The following is a 23,300-nucleotide window of genomic DNA, read 5'->3' on the forward strand; positions in this document are numbered from 1 at the left end:
CCTTTCTGATGGAGGCATAATACTCCATCGTGTATATGGACCACATCGTCCTTATCCATTTGTCCGTTGAAGGGCATCTTGGTTCTTTCCACTGTTTGGCAACCGTGGCCATTGCTGCTATAAATATTGGGGGTACAGATGACCCTTGTTTTCACTACATCTGTATCGTTGGGGTAAATACCCAGTAGTGCAATTGCAGGGTCATAGGGAATCTGTATTTTTAATTTCTTGAGGAATCTCCACACTCTTCTCCAAAGTGGCTGCACCAACTTGCATTCCCACCAACAATGGAGGAGGGCTCCCCTTTTTCCACATCCCCTCCAACACATGTGGTTTCCTGTCTTGCTAAAATCCTGCATCCCCAGGGACCGCAACTAGGAACATTGTACTATTTTGATTACTGTAGGTTGGTAATATAGTTTGAAATCAGGCAGTATGATGCCTCCAGCTTTGTTACTTCTTAAGATTGCTTTGGCTATTTAGGATCTTTGTTGTTTCAGAACAATTTTAACATTGTTTGTTCTATTTTGGTTTAAAAGTGCTACTTGGTATTTCATAGGGATTTCACCTAATCTATAGATGGCTTTGTATAGACATTTAAAAAACCTTAATTATTTCAATCTATGAATACAGAGTATCTTTCAATTTATTTCTAATTTCTTTTTTATAATTTTTATTTAATTTTTAACTTTATTTTGTGTCCCAGAATTTATTTTTTATGCACCACACCCTGTGCTCCATATTTCTAATTTTTTAAATCAACTGTATATACATTTTAGGAGACAGATCTTTCACTTTCTTGGCTAAATTTAGTCCTAGATATTTTATTCCTTTGATGCAATTGTAAAAGGTATTATTTTCTAATTCCTTTGGTAGTTTGATTATAATGGAGAGAAACAAAACAGATTTTTGTGTATTGATTTTGTACTCTGATATTTTACTGAAGTTGTTTATAAGTTCTCACTTTTTTGGTAAAGTCTTTAGGTTTTTCCAAATATTGAATCACAGGTTATGTTCCAAAAAGATCACTCTGCTGGTTATTGGAGAAGAATGGGCTCTGTACAGCAGAAAAGGGGAGAGCCTAACCCTAAGCCCTAACCCTAACCCCACTCTAAATCTAATCAAACATCATGCCCAATTTTGAGGACTGACAGCTGTACTCTGAAATCACAAACAAGTCCATTATTCTGCCTTTCATTCCTTGCTCAATATTGTACTGAAAGTTCTACCCAGAACAATGATGCAAGAAATAAGGAATTCACATGTGAAAGGGAACAGTAGACCTAGATCTATTTAGAGACCAGAGATGGCATCATCTCATATAAAGAGCATATTTGATATCTTTTTATTACTACTAATAGCCCTCCTTGGTATTCCAATGAGCAGTGCGTTTCAACATTGCCTCTATTTTACCCTTGTGTTGATGAGGGTTTGAGAAAGGAACATGTCAGTGCTTCCACAAATGTACACTGGAACAACAAAATAATAAAATTTTATTTTTGTCACACACACACAAAAAAGAATCAATAAAAAATGATTACAGCCAGTTCCCTAATTCTGCAAACTGACAGGACAAAATATCAATACACACAAATCTCTCTTATTTGTATACAGATTGTTAATGTATGCCCAAAAAGGAATTTAAGAAAATAATTCCATTTTAGGGAATATCAACATTGACAAAAATATTTAGGAATAGATGTAATCAAGGTATATGTCTTGTACACCAAAAATTACAAAACACTGCTGAAAGAAAGGGAAACCTAAATAAATCTGAGGGTACCCCATGGTGATGAAAAGACATACTACTGATAAGATGGCAACAGTACACAAACAATGTGAAAATTCAGTGTCTTCCAAAGAAATTGCACAAAGGCTTTTGGGAAGAAATGCACATATGGAATTATAAGGGATCATAAGATAACCAAACCCATCTTGAAATAAAAAAATCAATGATGAAAGGTCATATTTCCAAATTTCAAACCTTAATACAAAGCAACAGTAAGTAAAACATTGTGATATCGTTGTAAAGGTATGCATACACCCTGAAACAAATAATACATTGTATATTAATTAGTTGAATTTAAATAAAAAAAATAATAAATAAAATAGTTTTTTTAAAGTATGCATACAGATCAGTGCAATTTAACTGAGAGCCCAGAAATAAACCCCTTCATGTATGGTCCACTGAATTTTGATAAGGGTAGACAACATTACACTAGGGGGACAGATTCGTCTTTTCAACAAAGGGTGCTAGATAATCGGTTATCCATGTACAGAGGAATGGAGTTGGACCCTTACCTCACACCACATATAAATAGTAACTCAAAATAAGTTAAAGGATTAAATGTAAGATGGAAAATTATAAGCTTTAGAAGAAAAAATGGGGATAAATCTTCATAACTTTGGATTTAGCAATGTTTTTAGATCTGACACCAAAACATAAGAAGGGAAAGAAAATAATACATAAAATAATATCCTTAAAATTAAAAATCTGTCCCAGGCACCTGTGTGGCTCAGTTAGTTAACCATCTGACTTTTAATATTGGCTTACATCATGATCTAAGACTCATGATAGAGCCCCATGTCATGTTCCACAGTGAATGTGGGGCCTGCTTAAGATTCTCTTTCCTTCTCCCTCTGCCCCTGTCCATTTGTACACTCTCACGCACTCACTTTTTAAAAGCATGTAAAAAAAATTAAAATATTTGTACATAAGAAGATACTATCCAGAAAGTGAAAAGACAGCCTCCAGAATGGAAGGAAATAGTTGTACATTATTTATCTAATAAGAGTCTGTTGCCCAGAATATGTAAAGAGCTTCTGCAGCTCAACAAAAAGACAGCCCCAGAGAAATCATACAAATAGCAAAGAGCACATGAATAGATGTTAAACATTATTAGTCTTTATGGAAATGAAGATTTAAACCAGTTTAGATGTCCTTTTACACAAGTAGAATCACTATGATTGAGAAAACTAAAAATAACAAAAGGATATTGAGAAACTGAAACTCTTATACCTTGCTTGTAAAAAATAGTGCAGTTTATGTATAAAATAGTTTGATATTTACTCAAATAGATCAAAGCAGAATTAACATATGGTTCAACAATTGCATTCCTAGATATATATCCCCCAAATTGAAAACACTGGTTCAAAGAAACAAACAAAAATGTGCAGAAATATTGATAGGAGCAGTGCTCACAAAAGGCAAAAGCTAGACACTGTGCAAATATCCACCCATGGGGAAAGGATCAAAAAAATTAGGTCAACCTATAAATGTATATTTTGTTCTGCCCTAGGAAGAAATGAAGTAAAATGGCTCATCTGTGTGGAAAAACATATGGTGGTTCCTTAAAATATTAAACACACAATTCCACTGCAGCCTATATGCCCCTCAAAACTGAAAGCAGAAGCACCCTTATCTAGAACAGCATTTCTCACAACAGCCAAAAGGCGGAAGCCACCCAAGTGTCCACTATCATATGAATGGATAAGAAAAATGTGGTTTATACACCATGAAACATGACTCAGCCTTAAAAATTAAGGGAGTTCTGACACAGGCTATAACACATTGACCATGGAAGTCATTATGCTGAGTGAAATCAGCCAGGTATGGAAGGAGAGATACTGTATGATTCCACTCGGATGAGGTGTCTGGGACACAAAGCTGGATGTGGTTGCAGGGAACTGAAGGGAACTGAAGGGAAAGGACAATGGGGAGTTGGTGTTTCATGCACACAGATTACCTCGGGAGAATGTGAAAGTTCTGGAGAATGATGTCCAACTGCAGGAACTCAGCTAAGGTCAGAGAACTGTGTACTTGAAATGTTTTAAGGGGTTGATGTTCTTATGTTTAGTCACTGTGAAAAAGTGAACGAAGGATTGATGCATGTCACAACGTGGATGGACACTGAAAAGAGCCCCAGTGACATAAGCCATATAGAAATCCCACTCACTTGGGAGCTGTCTGTGTTCCTTACGTCCGTCAAGGTTACCCAAATAAGGGAAAGTCCTGAAGAAGTTCCAGAAGAAGAAAACTGGATCCGAATGGAGAGGATATTTCAGACTGTTGGTCATGTGGTGACAGCTGGAGTGGGCCTGTTGTCTGGGTTCAAATGTGGGAACCATCATGGTTTCCTCATTTGGGGTTATGTGGTGGATCTGCAGGACAGTGTCCCTGTTTGTGTTAAAATGCACTGAAGTAGTCTGTGTGAAGTGGCAGACATGGTAGAGAAACAACAGCTGGGGAGTCTGAGTGTGGAGATAAAGCTCATCTATGCTGCTGTGACACCTAACTGCAGATGTACATCACTGCAGAGGAAATGACTCTTCTGAATACCCACATCAGCACCACATCACAGAAGCAGAGAGGACCTCAGACTTTGGGGTGGAGGCCAAGCCTCCCCCCAGATACAGGTCACCCACAGTGGAGAGGCCACTCGCCCTTGCAGGAGGCCACATGTTTGCAAGAGACTCATGGGGGCATTGACTCAGGTGCTGCTGTGTCTCGGGTGCAGTAGAAACAGTGAGGTTTGAAATTCCGATTCTCCATAACGCTCCCCCACAACCTGCTTAGAACTGTGAAAATGCAGGAAGGAAGCCTCAGTAAAGTGGACTGGGGACACCAGAAGGGGAGGCTGGAAGGGGGTGCCTGGCGCTGCATTACAATGGAGCCCATTACAGACCCCACAGTAGTAGCCCCCACAGGATAGGCTCCTCTCTTCCAGGCTGACAGGGGAAACTGGAGGGTTCATCTTCTACAGGAAATCAGCATCCCTGCAGCTGAACCAGTGAGAACCCTCTTCACACACATCCCCCTCCCCAAACCCCTGCCTTTCTCCAGAGGACTTTCCTTCCAAGCAGCCCTCCCAACTGCTTCCTTGCTCTCCATGAAATACTGTTCCTCTCCTTTGTTTCTTGCCCTTGCCTGTGATGGGACTGGAGCTTGCTCAGTCCAGATCGCCATTCTCTGCTCTTCCCAAGTAAAACCCATGTTTCTGGTCAAATAACTGACCATTAGAGTTTAAGGTGAAGGGAACTAATATACTTAAGAAATTCGCAAGGAACAAAATCGATATACACAAATCAATTGCATTTCTACGTGCTCAGAAGGAACCATCGGAAAAAGTCCACAGAGAACAATATCATTTACTACTGCGTTCAAAAGAACAAGATACCTAGGAGTCTCCTGAACCCAGAATGGGACAGACCTGTCCTCTGACAGTCATGCAACACTGAGGACAGAGAGGGAGGGAGATATATGGATGCGGGGAGAAACTCTGTGCTCAGGGAGGAAAACACCTGCTCTCCCCAAAGCCTTCTATGGATTCCATGCTGTCGCTCCCGAACTTCCAAACTCAGGACCAGACCTGTAGCCAGTGTGGATGCAGGAAGGACACTGCAGGACTGCGGTGGGGGGAGCATGAGTCCCAAGCGGGGTGGCCGTTCCCTGATGCAGACCATCTGAGAAGCCCCAGAAACTGAATCCACGTGTGTACTAACACAGCTGCGGAAGCTGGGGAGAATCCGAGCCTAGAAAGGGAGACCCTACAGCCCCACACACAGCATGGTGAGAGGCCACATCATGACATACTAAACCACAGAAGCCAAGTGTCTACAGAGCGTGCCCTTCCTCTGTGGGGTCCTGACACCACGCACCCCCTCGGCAGTCCCCGCTCAGGTGGCTTCTTTTCACCTTCTCCTCCAGCAGCCAGTCATGAGGAGGCTAGACTGCTATCAGTGTGGACATGGCCCACATCCTCCACAATGTGCCCTGTCAGTTTGGACATGGCCCCACGTCCCCCACAGCTAGTTCTGCTTGTACTACTCCTGCTTCTATCATCATCCAAGAGTAGGAATTTCATCATTCATGGAGTCCTTCTTAGCATGATACACTATGATTCTGTTCTCTCTCCAGGAGCACAGACCCTTTCTCTTACTGGATTATTCTACCTTCATTAGGCATTTTTCAGCCTACAGTAATTTTAGATAAAGCATCATGAGCTTGTAGAACCTTGTGCTTTGAATTAAAAAAAGAAAATCATCTTGAAATGAATGAATTAAACCCAGGTCGTGATTAATTAGAAACACAGAACTTAAATTGAGAAAAATCCATATTGATAGATTTGTTTTTACTTATATTTCCTTTTTTTTAAAAAAGATTTTATTTATTTATTTGAGAGAGAGAGAGAGACAGTGAGAGAGAGCATGAGCAAGGAGAAGGTCAGAGAGAGAAGCAGACTCCCCATGCAGCTGGGAGCCCAATGCAGGACTCGATCCCAGGACTCCGGGATCATGACCTGAGCCGAAGGCAGTCGTCCAACCAACTGAGCCACCCAGGCATCCCACTTATATTTCCTTTTTGAATCATGGCAAATATCCAAAGCAATGATTGTAAGAGTCAGGAGAGATGAAGTCTATAGTTCTTAGAGCTGTAAAGTTGAAAAGGACCTTCAGGAGGATTTATTTAAAGAGTGAGATGGAAGTCTTTTTGATCAACATTTCCCTTAAATGCTTTTCTGTTGCAGAGGTCTGACAATTAGTAAAAGTCAATGTTTTTCTGTTGTTTTTTTTTGTAAGCTACTTAGCCAAGTTATTTTGGAAAGGAACTACTGGGCTATTTTAATATTGTCAGCCTTTTGCTTTGGTAGGTGGGCTCTTATCCTGAATCTCACCCACACCTGCTTCTCCATTCACTGTGGATAGCAACATATTTTTCCTTTTTCATATGTTAAAAAAAATTGTCAGTATCATTTTATATACAGTAAGAGAGCTATAAAGATTAAGAAAATTGTGACCTATACAGGATATTAGATCCTAGCCACAAAAAGTTTCCTGGAGGGCTCTTTAGTATATTCTCCTTGCACAGTTTATATCTATATTCTCCTTGCACAGTTTATACCTAAGTGACCTCTGGGACAGATATACCTAAAAGATCTTTCACTTTGATGCTTATTTATGCTAATTTGGTGTGTGGGTCTGGGAAGTTTGGTTCACACATTCAAAACAGTTCAAGAAAATTGATGCTAGTTCTGTCTCTGTTCCAGTTTGATCTAGGGTTCTCTGATCAGGGGAAGGAGAAACAGATTAGACTATACCAAAAATTGCTCTTTTCATTGAGAAATTAAAGTTGACTTACCTATGGTCACCTCTCTTGAGACTATAAACCTTAAAGGGACAATACTTCAGTTCCTTTGCTTTCCTTGGGCAGCTGGTATTAGCAAACTCTAGTTCCTGTTTGTTAAGATAAGGTTGTTGTTTTCTGGTTTCATGGTCTTTTTTTTATTCTTTAAAGATTTTTATTTTTATTTATTTGAGAGAGAGAACGTATCAGGGGGGTGGGGGAGGGAGAAGCAGATTCCCCACTGATCAGGGAGCCTGACTCGACTTGGGGCTTGATTTCAGGCCTCTGGGATCATGACCTGAGCTGAAGGCAGACACCCAACTGACTGAGCTGTCCAGGCGCCCCTCATGGTCTTTTAATATGAAAAATATAAATTTGATGTCCCTGAAAAACTCAAGTGGCCTCTCAACTAGGTCCTCAGTAATAATTCTACAGGTCTTCAGCCAATGCCCTGCAGCGAAATGTGGCAATTGGTCCCATGAAGCTAAGAAGAAATGGTAGGAACCATACCCTGACAGTCCCCTTTCCATCTTGCTTGTAGAAATGGTACTAGAAGTAGATTAAACAAAATTGGCTTTCTTTTTCAGAAACTAACATCATGTGAGACCTGAGCATATAGAATATTTTCTGTCTTTTTTTTTTAAGATTTTATTTATTTATTTGACAGACAGAGATCACAAGTAGGCAGAGAGGCAGGCAGAGAGAGAGGAGGAAGCAGGCTCCCTGCTGAGCAGAGAGCCCGATGTGGGACTCGATCCCAGGACCCTGAGATCATGACCTGAGCCGAAGGCAGCGGCTTAACCCACTGAGCCACCCAGGCGCCCCTATTTTCTGTCTTTTAAGGTTAAAATTTAGAGAGCTTTTCTTCTCCCTTTGGTCATGAAGAACCATTGGTACTATGAGAAAAGTAGCTAGGAATACAGAGCTTATATGAACCAACCTGGTAATAAAACTAGAAGGAATGAGTGAAAGGGACAATATATCAGAGTGATTTTTGTAGGTTAATTATTTTTATGTCTTAACATTTTGGAATATGGATTTAAGACATCTTCTCATTCGATATTAAACAACTTTATTATAATCAGAAGACAGGTGTATTGCTTTTAAGTAGTTTGAGTATTGACAAAAGGTAAGTCCTCAACTTCCTTATATGTAATCCCATGAGCCAGGCCAAGTTTCCCAAATAAAAAAAATTGCACTGTAAGTGAGGATGAGAAGTGGAAGGGAAACAACATGTAAAGCTGACAATATAAATTTTACCAGATTTCAAAAAAGAATGATTAAACTTAAAAAATGATGTACTGATTCTTTTTGCATTATTTCCCTTTATGTTGTTTAATGCCAAATTACAGAAATAAACATTTTTTATTTAGTACACTATTTACTTTTTTTAAAATTTATTTTTTATTTATTTTTAGCATAACAGTATTCATTATTTTTTCACCACACCCAGTGCTCCATGCAATCCGTGCCCTCTATATTACCCACCACCTGGTACCCCAACCTCCCACCCCTCCCGCCACTTCAATCCCCTCAGATTGTTTTTTAGAGTCCATAGTCTCTCATGGTTCATCTCCCCTTCCAATTTCCCCCAACTTCCTTCTACTCTCTAACTCCCCATATCCTCCACACTTATTTGTGGAGCATATACTGTTTCTTTCTTTTTAATTTTTAATTTTTTATAAACATATATTTTTATCCCCAGGGGTACAGGTCTGTGATTCACCAGGTTTACACACTTCACAGCACTCACCAAAGCGCATACCCTCCCCAATGTCCATAATCCCACCCCCTTCTCCCAAATGCCCTCCCCCCAGCAACCCTGAGTTTGTTTTGTGAGATTAAGAGTCACTTATGGTTTGTCTCCCTCCCAATCCCATCTTGTTTCATTTATTCTTCTCCTACACACTTAAGCCCCCATGTTGCATCACCACTGCCTCATATCAGGGAGATCATATGATAGTTGTCTTTCTCTGCTTGACATATTTCGCTAAGCATGATACGCTCTAGTTCCATCCATGTTGTCACAAATGGCAAGATTTCATTTCTTTTGATGGCTGCATAGTATTCCATTGTGTATATATACCACATCTTCTTGATCCATTCATCTGTTGATGGACATCTAGGTTCTTTCCATAGTTTGGCTATTGTGGACATTGCTGCTATAAACATCCGGGTACACGTGCCCCTTTGGATCACTACGTTTGTATCTTTAGGGTAAATACCCAATAGTGCAATTGCTGGGTCATAGGGCAGTTCTATTTTCAACATTTTGAGGAACCTCCATGCTGTTTTCCAGAGTGGCTGCACCAGCTTGCATTCCCACCAACAGTGTAGGAGGGTTCCCCTTTCTCTGCATCATCGCCAGCATCTGTCATTTCCTGACTTGTTGATTTTAGCCATTCTGACTGGTGTGAGGTGATATCTCATTGTGGTTTTGATTAGTATTTCCCTGATGCCGAATGATATGGAGCACTTTTTCATGTGTCTGTTGGCCATCTGGATGTCTTCTTTGCAGAAATGTCTGTTCATGTCCTCTGCCCATTTCTTGATTGGATTATTTGTTCTTTGGGTGTTGAGTTTGCTAAGTTCTTTATAGATTCTGGACACTAGTCCTTTATCTGATATGTCGTTTGCAAATATCTTCTCCCATTCTGTCAGTTGTCTTTTGATTTTGTTAACTGTTTCCTTTGCTGTGCAAAAACTTTTGGTCTTGATGAAATCCCAATAGTTCATTTTTGCCCTTGCTTCCCTTGCCTTTGGCGATGTTCCTAGGAAGATGTTGCTGCAGCTGAGGTCGAAGAGGTTGCTGTCTGTGTTCTCCTGAAGGATTTTGATGGATTCCTTTCACACATTGAGGTCCTTCATCCATTTTGAGTCTATTTTTGTGTGTGGTGTAAGGAAATGGTCCAATTTCATTTTTCTGCATGTGGCTGTCCAATTTTCCCAGCACCATTTATTGAAGAGGCTTTTTTTCTATTGGACATTCTTTCCTGCTTTGTCGAAGATTAGTTGACTGTAGAGTTGAGGGTCTATTTCTTTTTTTTTTTTTTTTGTTTAATGTAAAAATATGCTTTGCCTCACTTTTATTTTTTTTATTTTTTTTTTATTTTTATTTATTTATTTTTTTTAATTTATTTTTTATTTTCAGCATAACAGTATTCATTATTTTTCACCACACCCAGTGCTCCATGCAATTCGTGCCCTTTATAATACCCACCACCTAGTACACCAACCTCCCACCCCCCACCCCTTCAAAACCCTCAGATTGTTTTTCAGAGTCCATAATCTCTCATGGTTCACCTCCCCTTCCAATTTCCCCCAACTCCCTTCTCCTCTCTAACTCCCCATGTCCTCCATGCTATTTGTTATGCTCCACTAATAAGTGAAACCATATGATAATTGACTCTCTCTGCTTGACTTATTTCACTCAGCATAATAATCTCTTCCAGTCCCGTCCATGTTGCTACAAAAGTTGGGTATTTGTCCTTTCTTTTTTTTTTTTTTTTTTTTTTTTTTTTTTTTATAAACATATATTTTTATCCCCAGGGGTACAGGTCTGTGAATCACCAGGTTTACACACTTCACAGCACTCACCAAAGCACATACCCTCCCCAATGTCCATAATCCCACCCCCTTCTCCCAAACCCCCTCCCCCCAGCAACCCTCAGTTTGTTTTGTGAGATTAAGAGTCACTTATGGTTTGTCTCCCTCCCAATCCCATCTTGTTTCATTTATTCTTCTCCTACCCACTTAAGCCTCCATGTTGCATCACCACTTCCTCATATCAGGGAGATCATATGATAGTTGTCTTTCTCTGCTTGACTTATTTCGCTAAGCATGATACGCTCTAGTTCCATCCATGTTGTCGCAAATGGCAAGATTTCATTTCTTTTGATGGCTGCATAGTATTCCATTGTGTATATATACCACATCTTCTTGATCCATTCATCTGTGGATGGACATCTAGGTTCTTTCCATAGTTTGGCTATTGTGGACATTGCTGCTATAAACATTCGGGTGCATGTGCCCCTTTGGATCACTACATTTGTATCTTTATGGTAAATACCCAATAGTGCAATTGCTGGGTCATAGGGCAGTTCTATTTTCAACATTCTGAGGAACCTCCATGCTGTTTTCCAGAGTGGCTGCACCAGCTTGCATTCCCACCAACAGTGTAGGAGGGTTCCCCTTTCTCCACATCCTCGCCAGCATCTGTCATTTCCTGACTTGTTGATTTTAGCCATTCTGACTGGTGTGAGGTGATATCGCATTGTGGTTTTGATTTGTATTTCCCTGATGCCGAGTGATATGGAGCACTTTTTCATGTGTCTGTTGGCCATCTGGATGTCTTCTTTGCAGAAATGTCTGTTCATGTCCTCTGCCCATTTCTTGATTGGATTATTTGTTCTTTGGGTGTTGAGTTTGCTAAGTTCTTTATAGATTCTGGACACTAGTCCTTTATCTGATATGTCGTTTGCAAATATCTTCTCCCATTCTGTCAGTTGTCTTTTGATTTTGTTAACTGTTTCCTTTGCTGTGCAAAAGCTTTTGATCTTGATGAAATCCCAATAGTTCATTTTTTCCCTTGCTTCCCTTGCCTTTTGCGTTGTTCCTAGGAAGATGTTGCTGCGGCAGAGGTCGAAGAGGTTGCTGCCTGTGTTCTCCTGAAGGATTTTGATGGATTCCTTTCGCACATTGAGGTCCTTCATCCATTTTGAGTCTATTTTTGTGTGTGGTGTAAGGAAATGGTCCAATTTCATTTTTCTGCATGTGGCTGTCCAATTTTCCCAGCACCATTTATTGAAGAGGCTGTCTTTTTTCCATTGGACATTCTTTCCTGCTTTGTCGAAGATGAGTTGACCATAGATTTGAGGGTCTATTTCTGGGCTCTCTATTCTGTTCCATTGATCTATGTGTCTGTTTTTGTGTTAGTACCAAAGTGTCTTGATGATGACAGCTTTGTAATAGAGCTTGAAGTCCGGAATTGTGATGCCACCAACGTTGGCTTTCTTTTTCAATATCCCTTTGGCTATTCGAGGTCTTTTCTGGTTCCATATAAATTTTAGCATTATTTGTTCCATTTCTTTGAAAAAGATGGATGGTACTTTGATAGGAATTGCATTAAATGTGTAGATTGCTTTAGGTAGCATAGATATTTTCACAATATTTATTCTTCCAATCCAGGAGCATGGAACATTTTTCCATTTCTTTGTGTCTTCCTCAATTTCTTTCATGAGTACTTTATAGTTTTCTGAGTATAGATTCTGTGCCTCTTTGGTTAGGTTTATTCCTAGGTATTTTATGGTTTTGGGTGCAATTGTAAATGGGATGGACTCCTTAATTTCTCTTTCTTTTGACTTGCTGTTGGTGTAGAGAAATGCAACTGATTTCTGTGCATTGATTTTATATTCTGACACTTTACTGAATTCCTGTACAAGTTCTAGCAGTTTTGGAGTGGAGTCTTTTGGGTTTTCCACATATAGTATCATATCATCTGCGAAGAGTGATAATTTGACTTCTTCTTTGCCGATTTGGATGCCTTTAATTTCCTTTTGTTGTCTGATTGCTGAGGCTAGGACCTCTAGTACTATGTTGAATAGCAGTGGTGATAATGGACATCCCTGCCGTGTTCCTGACCTTAGCGGAAAAGCTTTCAGTATTTCTCCATTGAGAATGATATTTGCGGTGGGTTTTTCATAGATGGCTTTGATGATATTGAGGTATGTGCCCTCTATCCCTACACTTTGAAGAGTTTTGATCAGGAAGGGATGCTGTTCTTTGTCAAATGCTTTCTCAGCATCTATTGAGAGTATCATATGGTTCTTGTTCTTTCTTTTATTGATGTGTTGTATCACAATGACTGATTTGCGGATGTTGAACCAACCTTGCAGCCCTGGAATAAATCCCACTTGGTCGTGGTGAATAATCCTTTTAATGTACTGTTGAATCCTATTGGCTAGTATTTTGTTGAGTATTTTCGCATCTGTGTTCATCAAGGATATTGGTCTATAGCTCTCTTTTTTGATGGGATCCTTGTCTGGTTTTGGGATCAAGGTGATGCTGGCCTCATAAAATGAGTTTGGAAGTTTTCCTTCCATTTCTACTTTTTGGAACAGTTTCAGAAGAATAAGAATTAGTTCTTCTTTAAATGTTTGGTAGAATTCCCCCGGGAAGCCGTCTGGTCCTGGGCTTTTGTTTGTTTGGATATTTTTAATGACTGTTTCAATCTCCTTACTGGTTATGGGTCTGTTCAGGCTTTCTGGTTCAGTTGTGGTAGTTTTTATGTTTCTAGGAATGCATCCATTTCTTTCAGATTGTCAAATTTATTGCCATAGAGTTGCTCATAGTATCTTCTTATAACTGTTTGAATTTCTTTGGTGTTAGTTGTGATCTCTCCTCTTTCATTCATGATTTTATTTATTTGGGTCCTTTCTCTTTTCTTTTTGATAAGTCGGGCCAGGAGTTTATCAATTTTATTAATTCTTTCAAAGAACCAGCTCCTACTTTCGTTGATTTGTTCTATTGTTTTTTTGGTTTCTATTTCATTGATTTCTGCTCTGATCTTTATGATTTCTCTTCTCCTGCTTGGCTTTGGGTTTCTTTCTTGTTCCTTCTCCAGCTCCTTTAGGTGTAGGGTTAGGTTGTGTACCTGAGACCTTTCTTGTTTCTTAAGAAAGGCTTGTACCGCTATATATTTCCTCTCAGGACTGCCTTTGTTGCGTCCCACAGATTTTGAACCATTGTATTTTCATTGTCATTTGTTTCCATGATTTTTTTCAATTCTTTTGTAATTTCCCGGTTGACCCACTCATTCTTTAGAAGGATGCTGTTTAATCTCCATGTAATTGGGTTCTTTCCAAACTTCCTTTTGTGGTTGAGTTCTAGCTTTAGAGCATTGTGGTCTGAAAATATGCAGGGAATGATCCCAATCTTTTGATACCAGTTGAGTCCTGATTTAGGACGAGGATGTGATCTATTCTGGAGAATGTTCCATGTGCACTAGAGAAGAATGTGTATTCTGTTGCTTTGGGATGAAATGTTCTGAATATATCTGTGATGTCCATCTGGTCAGTGTGTCATTTAAGGCCTTTATTTCCTTGCTGATCTTTTGCTTGGATGATCTGTCCATTTCAGTGAGGGGAGTGTTAAAGTCCCCTACTATTATTGTATTATTGTTGATGTGTTTCTTTGATTTTGTTATTAATTGGTTTATATAGTTGGCTGCTCCCACGTTGGGGGCATAGTTATTTAAAATTATTAAATCTTCTTGTTGGACAGACCCTTTGAGTATGATATAGTGTCCTTCCTCATCTCTTATTATAGTCTTTGGCTTAAAATCTAATTGATCTGATATAAGGATTGCCACTCCTGCTTTCTTGTAATGTCCTTTAGCATGGTAAATTCTTTTCCACCCCCTCACTTTAAATCTGGAGGTGTCTTCGGGCTTAAAATGAGTTTCTTGGAGGCAACATATAGATGGGTTTTGTTTTTTTATCCATTCTGATACCCTGTGTCTTTTGACAGGGGCATTTAGCCCCTTAACATTCAGGGTAACTATTGAGAGATATGAATTTAGGGCCATTGTATTGCCTGTAAGTTGACTGTTACTGTATATGGTCTCTGTTCCTTTCTGATTTACCACTTGTAGGCTCTATCTTTGCTTAGAGGACCCCTTTCAATATTTCCTGTAGAGCTGGTTTGGTGTTTGCAAATTATTTCAGTTTTTGTTTGTCCTGGAAGCTTTTAATCTCTCCTTCTATTTTCAATGATAGCCTAGCTGGATATAGTATTCTTGGCTGCATGTTTTTCTCGTTTAGTGCTCTGAAAATATCATGCCAGCTCTTTCTGGCCTGCAGGTGTCTGTGGATAAGTCAGCTGCCAATCTAATATTTTTACCATTGTATGTTACAGACTTCTTTTCCCGGGCTGCTTTCAGGATTTTCTCTTTGTCACTGAGACTTGTAAATTTTACTATTAGGTGACAGGGTGTGGGCCTATTCTTATTGATTTTGAGGGGCATTCTCTGAACCTCCTGAATTTTGATGCTCATTCCCTTTGCCATATTGGGGAAATTCTCCCCAATAATTCTCTCCAGTATACCTTCTGCTCCCCTCTCTCTTTCTTCTTCTTCTGGAATCCCAATTATTCTAATGTTGTTTCATCTTATGGTATTACTTATCTCTCGAATTCTCCCCTCATGGTCCAGTAGCTGTTTGTCCCTCTTTTGCTCAGCTTCTTTATTCTCTGTCATTTGGTCTTCTATATCACGAATTCTTTCTTCTGCCTCATTTATCCTAGCAGTTAGAGCCTCCATTTTTGATTGCACCTCATTAATAGCTTTTTTGATTTCAACTTGGTTAGATTTTAGTTCTTTTATTTCTCCAGAAAGGGCTTTTATATCTCTCGAGAGGGTTTCTCTAATATCTGCCATGCCTTTTTCGAGCCCGGCTAGAACCTTGAGAATTGTCATTATGAACTCTAGATCTGACATATTACCAATGTCTGTATTGATTAGGTTCCTAGCCTTCGGTACGGCCTCTTGTTCATTTTTTTGCGTTGAATTTTTCTGTCTTGTCATTTTTTCCAGATAAGAGTATATGAAGGAGCAAGTAAAATACTAAAAGGGTGGCAACAACCCCAGGAAAATATGCTTTAACCATATTCGAAGAGATCCCCAATCGTGAGGGGCGAGAAAGGGGATAAAGAGAGGTTCAAAAAGGAAGAAAGAATAAAAAAGAAAAGAAAAGAATTTACCAAAAAAAGAAAACAAATAAAGAAAAATATAAAAAACAAAATATATATATATTAGATAAACTAGTTAAAAAACGTTAAAAAAGAGAAAGGTAAAAGTTAAAAAAAATTTTTACCAGAAGGCGAGAAAAAAAACCAAAAAATGAAAAAGAAAAAAATTAAATTAACTGCAAGCCTAAACAAAATCACAGGGAAAAAGCCATGAGTTCCGTGCTTTGCTTTCTCGTCCTCTAGAATTCTGCTGCTCTCCTTGGTATTGAAACCGCACTCCTTGGTAGGTGAACTTGGTCTCGGCTGGATTTCTTGTTGATCTTCTGGGGGAGGGGCCTGGTGTAGTGATTCTCAAGTGTCTTTGCCCCAGGCGGAATTTTACAGCCCTTATCAGGGGCCGGGGTGAGTAATCCGCTCGGGTTTGCTTTCAGGAGCTTTTGTTCCCTGAGCGCTTTCCGTAGAGTTCTGGAGGACGGGAATACAAATGGCGGCCTCCTGGTTTCCGGCCCGGAGGAGCCGAGAGCCCAGGGCCCCACTCCTCAGTGCGCCCTCAGAGAACAGCGCCCAGTTACTCCCGTCTGCCTGACCTCCGGCCGCGCTCCGAGCTCACCGAGCCTGCGACCGGTTCAAGGTAACACCGAGCTGCGAGCTTACTGTCGGCTCTGTCTCTGTAGCCGGCTTTCCCGTTCCTATACCCGCAAGCTCTGTGACACTCAGACACCCCCGATCCTTCTGTGACCTTGTGGGACCTGAGGCCACGCTGACCCCGCGTGGGCTTCGCCCGCGTTTAGCCTCTGGAGCGATGTCCCTCAGCGGAACAGACTTTTAAAAGTCCTGATTTTGTGCGCTGTTGCTCCGCCGCTTTCCGGGAGCCAGGCCCTCCCCCCAGGGTCTATTTTCCCGTCGCTTTGGATTCACTTCTCCACCAGTCCTACCTTTCAGAAAGTGGTTGTTTTTCTGTTTCCAGAATTGCTGTTCTTCTCTTCGATCTGCTGATTGATTTTCAGGTGTTTGCAATCTTTAGATAAGCTATCTAGCTGATCTCCGGCTAGCTGAAGTAGTCTCAGCCTGCTACTTCTCTGACATCTTGACTCCGCATATACTGTTTCTTTTTGCAAAAGCTCATGGGTATAACTGGAAGTTTGGCAAGAAAATCTTAGATAGAAAATTTTACGAAGAACAGGGGTGTTAAGTAGATGAGCTAAATCAGCTTCTTTATTCCCTTTAAAAACTCATAATTGTCTAGTGCATGCATGTAGCTTTGCTTTTTGTATATAACATAAGTCTGTAGTGCTTCCATTTGCAATTATCGAAATCGTTACTCTAAAATACCAGCCTCTCAGTCTGTAAACTCTAGAGGCATGTGTGTGTACAAGGATGTCCTAAAAGTCATGAATTTCTGTTTCCACGAAGTATTCAATTTGATAATAAAAGCAGTTTTACTTCCATCACTTAAAATTTTGATCATAGGGCTATAGAGAAAAAGTAAAGTGATTTCATAACAATTTAAATGAAGAAGGAAGTGACATGTTAAATCTCCAATAATTTGGTATTAGATTACTTATAGGACTATTTTCCCACCCAGATAAGCTGTATATTTTTCTCTGGAAATTAATTTCTCTCAATGTTAAACTGTGTTCACATCTGTGCTGAAGTGGAGAGTGTTCTTTTTAACACATAAGTGTTAGAATTTCAGCTACTTCAGTTGAGACACAGAAAATTGTTACTGATCTGACAAAAGTATCAAAGGCCAAACAGTAACCATTTGGTTTCATTCTTGAAAAGATGGATGAGAAGAGAAGTAGAGAAAACTCATGTCTTTTTTGTTTGTTTCCTTATAGGAGAATCAGTACTAAAAATCCAAGTCAAATTTAAGACTCTGGAATGAGTGGATGCTTTTGTGATTTATTTAACTAGAGGAGGGAAAAGGAAGAAACCTGGATTGTTCTTCTCTCAAGGAAGTGAGACTAAAGAAACAGCATTACTCTTCCCCCCAAAATGTGAAATAAACTCCCTTACCTTAAAAACTCTTTGTTGTTCTCCTTGCTGAAGGAGAGCAGTAGTAAGCAGGATGGAGGTGTGAGGAGTCAACGTTTTATGGTGGGTCATGCTTTCCCCTAAATGTTCTTGGAACGGCCTGCTGCTTGTATTCTTTGAGGGGGGGGGGAAGAGGCCATGAGCAGGAAGAACTACTTGACATTACAGAATTATAAGTCCCTTGGAAAATTGATTTCTGAATAAAGTACAAGCTAGAAAGCTGCTTGAGATGTGTTGCCATCTATAGGCCAAGCTACACCACAAAGGGGTTCAGCAGACAGCAGGGGCTGGGCTGCAGACACCAGTTTTCTTTCCTAGCTACTTCTGTTGCAAGAGTAGAATCTGTCTAGTGGAAGCTCAGCAGAAGCTTATGGAGGACTATATGAAACCTTAAAGCTCTTTTTTGGTCCTGAAGAGAATGGATGCTGAGTTTCACAGGAAACCTTTTCTGTTGGATTCTATCATACAATATCATCATACTTAAGTCAGAGACAATTAGTTGGTCCATTACATGAACATGCAATAATTCTCATTTTTTTCTTTAATTTCTTTTCAGCATAGCAGTATTCATTGTTTTTGCACCACACCCAGTGGTCCATACAATCTGTGCCCTCTCTAATACCTACCACCTGGTTCCCCCAACCTCCCACCCCCCCACCCCTTCAAAACCCTCAGATTGTTTTTCAGAGTCCATAGTCTCTCATGGTTCACCTACCCTTCCAATTTCCTCAAAAATAATGAGCACAGGGCAGGTGCCTAAGAGTGAAGGTGAGATGGCCCAGAGCATCTGGTATGAGAGCTTAGTTCTCAGGGGAAGACCAGCCAGGGGTTTTGCACCACAAGCTTACTCATGCTGTACAATTTCTGTTCTTTGAATCCCCTTTCAAAATTAGTCAAATAGGATTTCTGCTACATTCTGAGTAACTATGTGGGAAATACCACTTCTTTCCTGTTGGTTGAATAAAAATAGCTTAAAGGGGAAACAATAATGACCGTAGAGTAGAATTTAGAGAAAATGGTCTTGTCAAAACCCAGTTAGGGCTCATTACTGAAGAATTAACAGTCTATGATTTTTCCTCTAAGGCTTATTTACGCATGATGGAGTTTTAAGACAGTTATAATGTACTAATGATGAATCCTATTTGTAAAACACCCATCCAAAAGAATTCATCTTACTTTACTGACAACTCTATTTTTTCAACTGTTCTGTGAAGCAGAGAGACCAGAAAGTGTTACTTCAAGCCTCCCGTTGGGGAAAATGGAAATTCATAAGTAAGGAAGTGCAGATAAGTGCAATCAAGAAGCAGATACAAAACCCAGACAGTTGGGCTCCAGGGTCCATATTCTTAATAATTAATGCATTCCTCAATTTTAAAATCTCCACAAAACTATCCATTTCTGTTTCAATGATTAAAAGAATACATGTGCATGACACTTAAATTTTCACAGAAGGATCTACAGTATTTTATTTCTGTGTACTTTATCAAGTAAGGTCGTGAAGGATAATTTTCTAAATCTAAAAGGGAGTTTGGATCTGAATGTAGAAATTTTCAAAAACCACAATTTGGGAACAACCATCAAAGGCTAAAAAAAAAGTTAAATTTGAAGTGATAGACTCTTACTTTTCAGAGTATCTAAAATAATAAGCAGTAGGTGCACCAATATAATGTATAGTAGATTTAAATCAGAAATTTAGAACATCACCAGTTAGTTTGGAAGATAGCATTTTGTTGCTTTGTAAAAGCTTAGAAAAGGGTATTCCCTCAAAAAAGAGAAATTACTGTCATTGATTAAAAAAAAAATGGTAACAAAGGTGTCTAGTGCAAACCTACAGGGCTTTATGTGGAATAGTTTACTCATTTCAATTTTTTCTATAAAACTTTTTCAACTTTATTCTAGCTCCCTCCCCTTACAGCCTTCAGCATTCTAATTCAAATTGGTAAAAGGATGAGCAACTGTTGAAATTTCCCTAAAGGAACTATACCAGACTAAACTAGCTAAAAACAAATGAAGAAAGCAAAACTCCTATGTAGTAGAACGTTGGGATGAAATGGGCATGCTTACTTTGTCTCCATTTAACTCCAGATGAAGTCAAAACCATGGTTTGGGGCCCTGAGTCAACTGCAGAGAGAACATTTTCTAAAAATGTATGCATGGCATCAGAAAGGCCAAAAGGTAAGTAGAGGGCAGAACATGTGAGATGAAAGCCTTTAAGACCAGTGACAGTCACTTTTTCCAATCGTCCCTTAACCTTACTCCTGGAACCTAGCCCAGGAATCCCCCTGGGATGTAGGGCAGTGTGGCCACACAAGCCCTCAAGATTAATAATGGAGATGAGTTCAACTCATCCAGCTGAGTTTTCTTCAACCACAGGCACATTCTCTAGTCTGAAGCTCAGAGGAGAAGCAATGTGAGAACCATGCTTTCTCAATCTGTCATTGAGTGAGACATTCATTTCCTTTACAAGGAAAAAATAAAAGATTCTGATCTCTACTGTTGTACAGGGAATGATTTTCCTAAATAAGCATAGTAAGATATGGATGTCCACAAGTGAATTAGCATCCTGGATTTCAGTGAGTTGCCAAAGCTTAGGGAGTCTGTTCATCCATCTCTCTGCAATTACCTTTGTGAATGAGATGATTCTGGGGCTGGTTTGAAAGAGTAAGTATTGGAAATCCCTCTTGTGCAATGTCTTCCAAGAACTCCCTAATGATCTGAGTGGTGGAGTTACCTCTTATAGGTAGGACATTATTGAACAGGGCACAGGAACTTGGTCCAACATTAATACAACAATCATGGGATGAGTCATAAGATTTGATTGTTAGGGCAACATACTTACTACCTTTCAGTACTTTAATAAGATTGGCCTGGGTCATTACAAATGCTCTGGCATGAACTTGCAGATGACAGGAGATGGAATGAAGATGTGAGATGGACCTGTTCACCTTATCTGAAGAGAGGATAGTGGATGCTCATTATTTATCCATGGATATCTGAGCTCAGGAGTAGGTTCTTTGGTCGTGGAGGAAGAAGCAAAGATAAAGATCTGATTTGTCACCAGAAGGAGCAGGGAGTTGCCTCTGTCTGAAAGTCCAGAGACCTGATTTCTTGGCAGAGCTCTTGTCAGTACTATCTGTGTAACTGTGGACAAACCATTTAATCTCTTTCAGACACAGGTTACTCAGTGCCTAGAAGAGGAGTTTTAATAGGTTGGTTGCTAAGGCCAGAATTTGAATGAAATCTCAGCTTTCTCTAACTTAGGCAGTTTCTTTAAGACCTGTTCTGTAGACACGGGGATTGTCATGGTAGATTTTCTTTGGTGTTAAAATGAATTAACCATCATAAATTCCCCCAACTTCAGAAGAAATCAGTAATGTGGGCCACAGGTTTTAATCTAAAATTGGGTGGACAGTCTTTTATTATAACGATATTAAGAGGAAGAAATGCCCCAGCTTTGTTCTGTCCAATATGGTGGCCATGAGCCCTGTGTGCCTAGCTGAATTTAAATTTGAATTAAAAAAAATAGTTCCTCAATCACCTTAGCCCATTTTGAGTGCTCAGTAACCACATGTGTCTACTGCATTGGGCAGCACATGCATAGAATTACAAAAAGTTCTATCAGTCAACAGTGTCTCAGATCTTTGCCCAGACTACAAACTGCAGCTATTGTTCCTCCCTTAGTGCAAGACGCAGATGTTTTTGTCCTCAGATGACTGTGTCCATCTTTAAGAAACAAAACAATGAATAAAAACTCACTTGGAAGTATAAGAACTATAAGAAACCATTCAGGCAAAAGATGCTGCGGGCATTGAACAAGAGTTTGAGAGAGAAGGGGAGGATAAAAGAAGGAATTAGGAAACACCAAAACCATTCTGTGCCTTGAGTTTTGACTAGTCCTGAGCTTCTGTAGAATATACAGCCCCTAGAGGGGTATGCCTCAAAGATATGGCCACCCCATGACCTCAGAGATGGAAAAGGATGAGAAAAGCAGGTATCCTTTAATCAGGGACCCACTCAGTACTCAATGGTGGAGAAAAGGTTAGTCATGTTGGGCCCATGTTTCAAAAGACAAAGTTGTTACATAGCCAGGCTGGCAGGACAGGAAATAGTTCAGGCTTTCTGGAAATAGGTGAGGGGATAACCACTCTATCTAACAGCCAGCTCCTTAGGTACAGGTCTGTGCAGTCAAACTCAGTGAATGTTTTAAGGCTTAAGCTTAAATATTAGAAAGCATCAGTGATATAAGTCTTTTCTGCAGATTTGGCACAGTGGTTCCACCTTCAGTCCTGCTGGCTACAGGGCCATACATATGGGAAAGGAAGAAATCAGAGGCAGATGGCAAAAAGTGTAATTTTAGCTGCTGTCTGAAAGCCACCTGTGAAGGAAATCACCTTTCTCTTCTTGACTCACTTCCAGGTGCAGCTTCAGGGGGCAATACTGAAGACGCTAGCACCAAGTTCACAGATAGCATCGAGGAGGAAGCTGCACACAGTAGCCAGCAAGTAAGTCCAAGTCAGGTTCTGGGTTTCCAGGGTGGCAGGCTCATAGCCCTTTGGGGTCTGGTAGTCTCCTGCAGCCCTTGTAAGCTTAGAGTAAGAAGCTATCTTTTTATAAAACCACTTCCCAGTCTTCTTTCTGCCCTCCTTGAGCTTCCCAGCCACGTTGCCAGCCAACCCCTATCCTCACTCTACTTTACTTTCCAATCCACCTTTTCTCCCCCGCCTTTCTATCGCTTGCTCCTCCTTCCCACCTCAGAGATTAAGTCACTGACAGTGATCCCAGTGCACTCGCTGGCACTCCTGTGTGTCTCCACCTTGCCCAGAAGAATGTTTACGTACAACAAGACCATGGACAGTTCCCCTCTTGGGTTTTTGTATCCAAAACACACCACAGAAGACAGGAAGTCTTTGGAGGGCTGCTGGGGGAGGTGGCAGGCCTAAAATCCACTTCAGGAAAGTGCTGAGAACCTCCAAGGGAATCGGAAATGCTTCCAAAGCAGGGATCTCTGTCTTGGTGAAATCTCGTTACACAAAAGAGAAGTCTGTTGGACAACCTGACAGACCACCCAGGTTGGGACACATCAGTGACCAGCAGGTGACACTTTAAGAGCAAGCTTCTATCAAACCTCAGTACTTGGTACCCAGGGCTGAAATACTGTTCATACCAGCCATCACTGAAGGTACAACCAGCAGTTTGCAAGCTCCAAAGTTGAAAGCCTTGGACCTCAGAGATTAAGTCACTGACAGTGATCCCAGTGCACTCGCTGGCACTCCTGTGTGTCTCCACCTTGCCCAGTGACACTTAGTAATTACACCTCCTACATAGACTGTGCCTGTGAGTCTCAGAGTTATTAAGGAGAAAACAGATCATTTGGTATCTGTCCTTCTGCATGAGT

The 23,300-nt window shown here is 40.2% G+C and overlaps 1 pseudogene across 1 annotated transcript in view; it reads left to right on the forward strand.

The window, feature by feature from the left end:
* Positions 1 to 4,224: 4,224 nt before the first annotated feature.
* The window catches only part of LOC309859311 (myomegalin-like), a 66,640-nt pseudogene continuing 47,564 nt past the window's right edge, over positions 4,225 to 23,300 (forward strand). Inside the window, exons 1-2 of the transcript XR_014316658.1 lie at positions 4,225 to 4,303; positions 22,322 to 22,407. The product of XR_014316658.1 is annotated as a myomegalin-like (transcript). The remainder of the gene's footprint in view (positions 4,304 to 22,321; positions 22,408 to 23,300) is intronic.

The sequence above is a fragment of the Mustela nivalis genome, assembly GCF_964662115.1.
Source record: "Mustela nivalis genome assembly, chromosome: 2".
NCBI lineage: Eukaryota > Metazoa > Chordata > Mammalia > Carnivora > Mustelidae > Mustela > Mustela nivalis.